At 41.2% G+C, this 11,385-nt stretch overlaps 1 long non-coding RNA gene across 1 annotated transcript in view; it reads left to right on the top strand.

Moving 5' to 3' along the window:
- The first annotated feature begins 3,361 nt into the window (after positions 1-3,361).
- The window catches only part of LOC106995159 (uncharacterized), a 34,774-nt gene continuing 26,750 nt past the window's right edge, over positions 3,362-11,385 (top strand). Inside the window, exons 1-2 of the long non-coding RNA XR_001441914.3 lie at positions 3,362-3,586; positions 10,640-10,842. This is a non-coding gene — a long non-coding RNA (uncharacterized LOC106995159). The remainder of the gene's footprint in view (positions 3,587-10,639; positions 10,843-11,385) is intronic.

The following is an 11,385-nucleotide window of genomic DNA, read 5'->3' as shown; positions in this document are numbered from 1 at the left end:
CTCCTTCGCTTTCCTATTGATATAATTTGAAATCCTTGTTGGGTGAATAATAGATTTTCAAGTCAGAATGGAGAAGCAAATATTTCCTAAACTAACTCTCATTATTCTGTGTGGAAGTATGCTTTAACAATTCATATAAAAACCATGGAAACTAGTGGATTTTCCCTACGCTCTCATTCCAGGTTGCCGAGAGGGCAGGATAGGTGGAGACCAGAATGTAAACTCTGGAAAGTCTCCACAGTCAACTAAAAGTTTGGGTAAAGAAAGGAGAAATATAAGAGCATTTCAGAGGGCAGACTTCCTCTGAGAACAGGAAGCGGAAGGGTTCACAAGTTCAATGCAGAAGGATGTTCAGAACAGGCTCCACTGGAAACATTATCACCTTCATCAGGGATGTATTCTTCATAATGAAAAGCAGCTGTCTGCCCTTGCAGGGGTCGGGGAAGTTTCTGCCCCAGTGGAAGCCAGAATGTACCATGATACACAGAGACGGTCAAAACTACTTTTTGCCTTTAAACTACAAGGACACCTTTTTTTTTCCTGTGAGTTTCCAGTGGGATAAGGAAGTCTGCTCACCCAAGGCTAGCTGTTGATTTCTTCACGCTAAGGCCTCACTGATGCCAGTACCCATTGTTCTGTTGTGTCACTTCTCTTAAGTAAAAGCGAAGCTGTCTGTAATTAGAAAGGCGATGATGTCATGGAGGAAAGGGCCAAGCAGCAGACTTTGCACAAAGCCCCAGGCTGCAGCTGCAACCTACACTGTAATTTTAAATTTAAGTCCAAATTACAAGCTAGCATAACCCAGCAACAAAGGGGCTTTCTCCTACTAGGGACACACAGTAGCCAGCAGGCAAGCCTCAGGTTGTTAAAATTCTACCTTCCCTCAGGGAGAGAAATTTTATTTAAATCTGGGAGAGTGGATGTTTTCAAGCAGTTGCATAAACTTGCCAGGCAAAGCCAGGGAAGGCTTTTGCGTGGCTTGGTGAGCGAATGGAAAGCAGCTCATTCTGAACAAAAATTGGTAAAAGTACACTGACTTCTGGCATCTAGTTTGGCTTCCTACCTAGCGTCATTGAGAGTTAAAACTCAAAGGGCCTGGGAGCAGTGGCTCACACCTGTAATCCCAGCACTTTGTGAGGCGAGACAGGCAGATCACCTGACGTCAGGAGTTTGAGACCAGCCTGGCCAACGTGGCAAAACCCTGTCTCTACTAAAAATACAAAACATTAGCCAGGCATGGTGGCTTACACCTGTAACCCCAGCTACTCGGGCTACTCCGGCTGAGGCAGGAGAATCACTTGAACCTGGGAGGCAGGGGTTGCATTGAGCCGAGATTGCACCACTGCACTCGAGCCTGGGTGACAGAGCGAGACTCTGTCTCAAAAAAATAAAATAAAATAAAATAAATCCCAAAGGAAATCCTAAGATTTAATAGACATGCCCTTTTACTTTCTGACATATGTGCTGTTTGGGGATGGAGAATTTTAAAACTATAGCCTATGTGCCCTTAATCCCCAGCCCTCTGGCCATTCCACCTCTTCAGTGGAGAATCACTCCCAGAGACACACCTCCCAAGCTCCTCATCTGCCAGCCTGTGCCCACCATCCCCAAACTCCCTCCTCTCACCCTATTTCTAAACTTCTCAGGAAAATGGCCCACCATTAACCCAGGTGTCCCTCTAGAGACCTTGAAGTAATGTTACTTTCCTCTTCCCCTTTTCAATGGATTCACCAAATTCTTCCAGAATTATTGCTTGAATGAGCCCCCTTCTCTCCACATTCTTCCTTAGGTCGTATCTTCCGTTCCTTGCATTACTATAATGGCCACATTTCTGGTCAACCAGTCCCCAGGCTGCTTGAGACTCTGGGTTCTTTTCCACATGACACTGATTTCATGATTTGTCATCTAAATCATATACTCAAAAAGTCTAAATTGAGGCTAATGTGTAAAGCAGGCCACATGATAATTGGCACAGAGCCCACCCTCAATAAATGTTACTATATGGATTATGGATATTTTTCTCCTTGACGCTCACAACCCAATGAGAGAGACAGTACAATAGCCCATGGTATTGTTTTTCCCATTTAATGGATTTTTAAACAAATTCATAAATATACGCTGAGCATCTTCAATGTGTCAGGTCCAGTGGTAGGGGTGGCATATAGAGAAGAAGCGACAGATACAAGGCCTGCACGGCCTTGTCTAGTGGATAAAGCAGACATTTGCACGTAGTTAAGCAATTGAGAGCAGCGTGTGATAGGAGAAAGACAGGGCGCTGCAGACTAGTGGGACACACAGGACATTTGCCTTTCAAATCAAACTCCCTTGCATTGTTATAAGAAAAACACAATAGAGACAAAGTAGCTTAGAGGCCTGGCTGCGAAATCTGAATCCCGGTTTTGATTCCTGCCCTCAATACTTGCTAGCTCTGGGTGCCGGGAAGTCACTTAACCTACCTGTTCCACAGTTTCCTCATCTGTAACAACAACAAAAATACTGATGGTGAGGATGAAGTGAAATAATAAGTGGGAAACATCTTGCAAGAAGTAAGCATTTGATAAATGTCAGATGATATTATTGTTTATATTGTCATTATAACATTAAGAGCTCTTCTCACAGATAGAGCAAAGGCTGTAGTTAGAATACTCTCTACAAGGAATATATGTGGCTCATTAGGCCTCCAGGAACCTGGTGCATAAATCTTAAAATCTTACTACTAAATACGGCTAGGAAACACTTTCAGTTGTACATGAATAATATCAGATTTCTGTGATTCATTAATTGAATATTTATTTTCTCTCTACAATGTGCCATTCACTGTGCCAAGTCTTACTCAATGTTAATTTCCCTGTAATAACAGCACAGTTCCTAGCACATATCAGAGATAAAAAGACATGTTTAAAAATTTTAAATAGCTGATGTTTCGCTCTCTGAAACCAAACAAAATTAAACACAAATGTCATAAACTCTAGAGAAGTTTAAAAAAATACAGTTCATACTTCTCAGAGATTCCTACAATCCCACCTAAATGTTTCCAAGGCCCTAAAAGGAATTTTCCAGAACATGCTGGGTAACACATTTTTCCCAGCGTAAGTAGCCTTCTTAGATCTGGATTTTAAAATAAACTAGATCCCAATATCACTAAAACCTTTATTTTCCTGTTTTCACAATCTTTGGATTCAAAGCTTATTTTTATTTCATGACATTTGTAGTAGCTGAGATATATATCACAAACAGTATTTTAGCCTTAAGAGTACTAAAAGGAATTTTGTTAAGTAATTCGTAGATAAAACGATGAGCTAAGTTATCTTGCTAGCTAAATGATTAACACATCAAAACAGCTAGTTTCCCAGAGCTAAAAGAAACGGTTTGGATTTGTGTTGGTAGCTGTTTGCAATTCAAATTAGTTTGTCAAGTGGTTTCAGATTCTTCAATCAGGGTCCTGAAGTTAACCTGGGGACACTGAGTGAAGGCTGTAATTGCAAAGATGTTTTCACATGGGTGAATTGGAAGCACTATCGATGAAAAGCAAACGACGGAATAGGGCCCTGGATTGCTGTGGCTGAATGGAAGGGAAAATGAAACAGTGAGTCGGTTGTCATTTTCTCGCAAGCAAGGCAAAGTCACTGAAGGGATCAGAGAAAGGTTTAAATGTGGAACGATCAGTCTTAGATGTGATCTGGACTTCAATTGAGTGGAATTTCTTGAATCCTTGATGTGGATGAGGAATGCGGAGGGGCCCAAGCGAAAGCAGATTTACTGGAAAGGAGAACTGGAAATTTCAAGGGGTTTGTTTTTGTCATTGTCAACCCTTTTAGCAAATAACATTGATGATTAGGGTGGGTGTTATTCTTGTTGTTGTTTAAGGAAGTACGAGAATTTGTAAAATGCAGAGAAGCAAAAGTTAGAAAACTAAAATTGCTTGCCACCAGAGATCAACTACAGCATTTAGGCCTTTTTCTTCCTTACCTTCTTTCCTTTCTTCCTTCCCTCCCTCCTTCCTCCCCTCTTTCCTTCCTTCTTTCGCATCCATTTATCCATCATCTACCTAGCTCTTTTTATATAGCTATTTCTTTATTATTATATAGTTATATATCTTTGTCATTTGTTATATGAAGTTTGCATTGTCACTGCTTTTAAAATGTTTTGACCTGTAATCTTTAACTTGCATCCTTTAACCCAGGGGGTTTTCTGGCTTTGTTAGGCAGGGTGGCTCATGGGAATTCATGGCCTCTTATTCTGTTAAAAAATTCCTTGCAATCAAGAATATGATGTTTTTTCTTGGTTTAAAACAAACAGAAAATCACACAGAAGTAGAGTTTGCACTAAATATATATTTTTAAATTTCTGCCTGCAAAATTACGTTCCACTGCCTCCTCTTTGCTCAGTTTCCCCCTTATATCTCTCCAGATGTAGCCTCTGGAGCTTCCTTGAGTCTCTGAGAGATTATTTCATAGGACAGGATCAGAAATGACTTGCCAAGATCCCTGCAGAAGTATCTAGAAGGATGGATAATTTATAATTAGAACAATAAGTAATGGTGGTTAACATCTTGCAAGGTGTTATATATTTAATTTTTTTTTTTTTTTAACAAAGTCTCTTTTTACATTCATGAACTCAACCAGGAGTGGTAGAAAGATAGTTTGGATCATGAGTCAAGGTGCCTTCAGTTCTAGTCCTAGTTTTTTCTCAACTATTACCTTCTATAAGCACTTAAATTCTCTGTGCCTCCATTTTCCTATACATAGAAGGAAGTGGGAGGGTTTGATGGTTAGCAGACCAGATGCTTGCTGAGATCATTTCCAGGTCAGCAACTGCATTGTATTATGAAAGTTTTGGTGGCCCCATATTGGATGGGCATTGAGGCATTATTTCCATTAACTACCAGTAAACAGTAGATTTGCCATGGGTGCACACTTAGATGAAACCTGAGGATATACTAATTTGGTGAGGTTGGGGGTGGGGGGCAGGGGAATCCAAGGTCTGATTTCCCCCAAGCAAAGTCTGCTAATGTTTTTCCTCTATGCTGCTTCTAGTTTTTTGGATAAGCTAAGTGAGTATGGGTGTGTGCATATAGATATGCAGGATAATTTATCACACACATACTTCATGGGGGAACTGGCACCAGTTGGTACTTCCTGACCAGCTCCAGTCAGTGCTTTCAGAGAAGAAAATAACTTGTGCAGATGCCTTTACGTGTATTATTCCACTTAATTCTCACAGCACCCCATCAGGGTAGATCCCCCGTTTTGTAGATGTACAAACTAGGGTTCAGAGTGATTTAGTAACTTGTTCAAAATGTGAACACGAATCTATAGGACTCTAGGGCCAAAGTACATTTCAAAGGACTCCGCTTTGACTCACTCTACTGAGGCAGAGGGAAAATAAGAAAACAAGGGCAAGAGGAGCAGGTGAAGAAGTGGATTAAAGGAGTTTCCTCTGCATGGTGCTGTCGCAGAACTACTCTTACAGATAGTGCAGCACAGGTGTGGGTCAACAAGTTCCTTTCCTATGCTCCTTTGCCATGTTCTTTTGCCTTTCTTTTGGGATTATCAGGTTTCCCAGGGCTCCCAGGCTTTCCTATCACTCCCACAAGCACCCCATCCTGATGAGCCATTACCAATATTTCATGTTCTAGAATCATCTTGTCTTCTGTCTCCTGCAATAGAAACTTCCTTTTCTCTATACGATTGTTTCAGCTAAGTGGAAAGCAATCTGATTGAGTGGATCTATATTAGAATGTGAATGCCTAAAATGTTCTCATTATTAAGAAGGATGTTGATATATGAAAATCTGACAAACGCCATTATAAACAGAAATTGAGTGAAGAAAACAAAAATTCGGGCTTTTGGGAGAAGGTGAGATATTTGGGGACTGAGAAATGTCAGGAGCCAGTCAGTAGGAAGTGGAGTGGATGTTCCAGCTACAATTCCATGGCATTAGGGGGATCTGAAAAGGAAGCTCAAAGGTCCCTAATAAGAAAGGAGCTCCTGTGTAGGAGAGCATCTGCGTATTAAAAATAAGGCTGATCCCAAGCTGAAACAAAAAACAAGCAAATTGTGATATTGTGGTATCTATTTGGTCTTTGACCCTGTTTCCTGGCATACAAATCCTAAATTACTTAGAAATTCTAAAACGTTGTCTTTTTGTACCCTAATGAGTTGACTGATAGCAGGCAGCCCCTAGGCAGCTTCAGGATGGGGGTTTGTCACCCAGAAAGACTAACTTTTAGCACCACTCCCAATCTCCAGGGAAGGGAGAGGAGATGTTGAGTGTATCACCAATGGCCAATGGTTTGATCAATCATGCCTAAGTAATAAAGCTTCTAGAAAAAACCAAAAAAGACAGGATTCAGAGAGCTTCCAGATAGCTGACCATGTAGAGGTTCCTGGAGGGTGGTGCCCAGGGAGGATATCAAAGCTCTGCACCCCTTCCCTCATACCATGCCCTAGACATCTCTTCATCTGTATCCTTTGTAATGTCTTTTATAATACATGAGTAAACGTAAGTGTTTTTCTGAGTTCTGTGAGCAACTCCAGCAAATTAATTGAACCCAAGAAAGGGGGATTGTGGGCAACCTGATTATAGTCAGTCGGTCAGAAGCACAGGAAAAATAACCTGCAGCTTTTAATTGGTATCGTAAGTGGGGGTGGGGGCAGTCTTGGGGACTGAGTCCTCAACCTGTGGGATCTGACACGCTCTGGGTAGAGAGTGTCAGAACTGAATTAGAGGACATGCAGCTGGTATCTGCTCCTTGATGTGTACAGGAACGCCTCCCCACCCCCACCCCCCCCCCGCACCCACTCCCCCACACATATTTGATCACAGAAGTTTTCTGCATTGTTGTTGAGTGAGGAAAAGTAAAAGTGCTTGGAGTGTGTGTGTGTGTGTGTGTGTGTGTGTGTGTGTGTGTGTGTGTGTTTTCGTTTTCCCCACGTTCAGACAAACGAAAGGTGGAGCAGTGGTGAGAGAGAGCAGGCAGTCCACTGAATTTGGGCCCACAAAGGCCCCCTGCAAGAGCTGCTGGTGTTTGCTCCCAAATTGCAGAGTACATGAAGACAATGTGTTTCCTGCTTTCCAGGGCATAGGTTAGTACTCATGGCCCTGGGCCTGGGCATTCAGCCACATCTGTTGGCCCTGCCGCGTACTCAGGGGTGGGAGGGTAAAGCAACTTCTGGGAATGGCTTCCTGTTCCCTACTCCAGGAGCTAAGTCCAAGAAAAGAAAAAGAAACTAATTTCACCTTTTCCTCTAAACGTCATTGTTATTGACACAGCCAGTCTGCAGTGATCAATTAAGCAAATCTGAAGACTCAAATGCTTTTATGCTTCTTATTTAAAAGTTGCTTAGAATTTATTCCTTAATTCCAGATAAGTTACCAAAAGAGAACATTTAAGCAACTTATCCAAGATCACTGGACAACGGTGTGGGTCCAACCCCTACATACGTAGCACATACAACTGGCCTGATTGGAGGGACCGTCCAAGAATCATCCTCCTCCATATTCTCACACAACTCTCTGCCCCTTTCCAAGTGCCTACACTTTCCAGAATTGAGAGTCATTCCTCAGTGTCTTGAGAGTCCCCTTATTCAAGTCCAAATCCTAGGGCAGGAATTGCACTTGATCTTTTATCAACAGTTTACCTAGTGGAACATTCTGCCTCATACCTCTTTCTGATACAAATGTCTGGAAGCCGGGCCTTCCGGGGATAAGGCAGGAATGGGATGCTTCACCCTATTGTGGGAGAAAAGAAGACTGGAGGTAGGAATTTTCCAAAAACAAACCTTGTTAGGGGCCTGTGCTGCTTCCAGCTGGATAGCTATCCCACGTTGCAGCTTTATTAATTAATCTTCCTCTTGGGAGTGTGTTTTAAGTACCAAGCAATAAAATAGTCTGGGAATTGACATGTTTAACTAAATTGAGGTTTATTTCAACTTATTTACTATCTTCACTGATTCTTTTACCTCTCTCTGGTCCCCAAACATAAGCAGCCCCAAAGACTGGCCCTGGCTCCTTTTTTCTATACACTATTAATTTGGATCACTCTCACTCTTTCAGGTTTAAGAATCACAATTGGGAGGCCGTACCTCCAAAGTTTGTCTCTAATCCAGGGGCCAACAAACTCTCTCTGTAAAAGACCAGAGAGTAAATTTGTCAGGCTTTGCAGGCCATGCAGTCTATTGCAACCACTCAACTCTCCTATTGCAGCATGAAATCAGCCAAAGACCATACGTCAATGAATGGACATGGCTGTGTTCCAATAAACTTTATGAACACTGAAATTCCAATTTCATGTAATTTTCACTTGTCACAATATATTATTCTTTGGATTTTTTTCCCCAACCACTTGACAATGTGAAAACTATTCTCTAGCTCATGGACCTTAGTAAAGCAGGCAGTCAACCTCTGTTCTGACCGATACCGTTCTCCAAGTTCCAGGCATCCTGCTGTCAAAAACACCCTCAGACTTGAAGTTTCTAATATGAAAATTGCTCTGTCTTTTATCCACCCCACGAAACAGCTGTTCTTCTTGACTTCTTTGTCTTAGGAGACCAGAATTCTCCCAGAGTCCCAGCTGGAACTCCAAGGGTTTCCTTGGTTTCCATTTGTCATCCCTTGTGCAAAACCAGTACCCCAATGCAATGCATCCAGCATCTGTCTCTCTCTCTCCTGTCCTCAAAGTTCTGCATATATCCAAATTAATTTTCCTAAAGCAAGATTTGTATTAAAGAACACCCTTCAAGGCCTCTACTGTTTCCTGCACACAGTAGCCCAGCCTGCAGCACCCTGCATTTATATATATGCAGTTTTGCCTCTGAGGGAGTTTTCTAGTTTCATTCTCCACTATTTTCTGACACACATTTTCTGTGCAAACCAAAATGACTTGCCTTCAACAGGTGAAATTAACATGCTGGGAGCAGGCAGGGAGTTCCTACCTCTATGCCTTTGTTCTTGATCTTTTCCTCCATTAAATCCTTTTCCTGCACCCCTGGATCTATCAAAAAGTTCATGACCAACCATACTGAGATACCACTTTACTTATATATACTAGGGTGACTATCATAAAAAGACTGACAACAACAAGTGTTGACAAGAATGTGGAAAATTGGAACCCTCCTATGCTGTTAGTTGAAATGTAAAATAATACAACTGCTTTGGAAAAACAATCTGGCAGTTCCTCAAAATGTTAAACATAGAGTTACCATGTGACTCAACAATTCCACTCCTAGATACACACTAGCAAAATGAAAACATATGTCCACACAAAAACCTGTACACAAATATTAATAGCATTATTCACAATAGCCAAAAAGTAAAAACATCCCAAATGTCTGACAACTGATGAATGGATAAACAAAACGTGGTCTATTTATACAATGAGATAATATTAGGGCAAAAAACAGAGCTGGGCACGGTGGCTCACACCTGTAATCCCAGCACTTTGGGAGGCCGAGCTGGGTTGATCACGAGGTCAGGAGATCAACACCATCCTGGCTAACACGGTGAAACCCCATCTCTACTAAAAATACAAAAAATTAGCTGTGCGTGGTGGCATGCACCTGTAATCCTAGCTACTCAGGAGGCTGAGGCAGGAGAATTGCTTGAACCCGGGAGGCGGAGGTTGCAGTGAGCCAAATTCATGCTGCTGCACTCTAGCCTGGGCAACAGAGCGAGACTCCATCTCAAAGAAAAAATAAAGAAAAATGGAATGAAGGTTTGATACATCCTATAATATGGATGGACCTTGAAAACATGCTAAGGAAAAGATGTCAGACACAAATCCCCACATGTCATATGATCCTATTACTATGAAATGCCCAGAACAGGAAAATCTATAGAACTTGAAAGTAGATTTGTGATGGGCTGGGGTGGGAGTGAAGGGTCAAGAGAAAATAGGAGTGACTGCTAATGAGTAGAAGGTTTCTTTTAAGGTTGATGAACTATTTGAAAATTGATAGTGGTGATGGTTGCACAACCCTCTGAATACACTAAAAATTATTGAATTGCAACTTTAAGTGAATTGTATGGCATATGTATTAAAGCTCAATATATATTTTTAAAAGGCTTGTGGCCAAATCATTGTAATTTGACCTTTAAAAATATTATCTTTATTTTATAACTACATTATCTGTTTTACTCACTTGACATTATATTTTACTCTGTAATATTTTTCTGCCTATATTTTAATTTTCCAACTACATTGTAAACTCATACTTTTGTTGTTGTTGTTGTTTTGAGATGGAGTCTCGCTCTGTCACCCATGCTGGAGTGCAGTGGCGCGATCTGGGCTCACTGCAAGCTCCGCCTCCCGGGTTCATGCCATTCTCCTGCCTCAGCCTTCCGAGTAGCTGGGACTACAGGCACCCGCCACCACGCCCAGCTAATTTTTTTTTTTTTTTGTATTTTTAGTAGAGACGGGGTTTCACCGTGTTTGCCAGGATGGTCTCAATCTCCTGACCTCATGATCCGCCCGCCTTGGCCTCCCAAAGTGCTGGGATTACAGGCGTGAGCCACCGTGCCCGGCCAACTCACACTTTCATATATGTGTGTGTGTGTATAAATATGCTTGTGTTTGTTGATTTAATTCAGGAGACAATTCTGAGTAGTCAAAATAAAGTACAATAATTTAAATTACTAGAGCTGAAGACTATAGGATGTCAACTGTGAATATATCAAGCAACTCACAAGCTACCATACTGATGTGACATGATGAAGTGGGAAGGAAAGCCATCTGGAGTTTCACTGGTGAATTGATACATCTTGCACTTACCATTGTGTATCCCCCGGACTTTGATCAAATGGACATGGGCCTTCTGATCCGCAGAGTGCCTGGAAATTAAGGTATTTAGTTATGCTTATTTTGCAGCTTCCCCATGTATAAACCCAAAATATAATGGAGTCATGTATATTTTTTAAATTTATTTTTTAAATTTTAAATTTAAATTTACTTGAACAACTATTGATGAAGAACCTACTGTGTGCATGGCATTGGACTCAAAGATGATCTGAGTAAATTCAATAAGCAATAAATGACCATGCTAGTGTGGCTGTCAGCTTGCTGCATACTAAGCATGTGGTACTCTACATTCCATTTGCTAAGAGTTTTTCTAAATGCTTATATTTGGCACATGGGTTCTTGAAAAATATCAAAAAATACACTTCAAACTGTATATCATCGGTCTATATTCAACCCATATTGATTAGGTCAGCAAGAAATTAAGTATATGGAAACCAATACAATCCTGTTTGTGTTTAGCATTTTCTCTGGAGAGCATCCATGATCCATCCATGAATTATATCCAAGTAAATGTTGTCAACACAAGGGTTAAAGTACATTAATAGTAATCTAGGGCCCCAAAAGACTTTCTACCCAGGAATACTATT

The sequence above is a fragment of the Macaca mulatta genome, chromosome X, assembly GCF_049350105.2.
Source record: "Macaca mulatta isolate MMU2019108-1 chromosome X, T2T-MMU8v2.0, whole genome shotgun sequence".
Classification (NCBI taxonomy): Eukaryota; Metazoa; Chordata; class Mammalia; order Primates; family Cercopithecidae; genus Macaca; species Macaca mulatta.
This window is presented reverse-complemented; position numbering and strand designations above follow the sequence as displayed.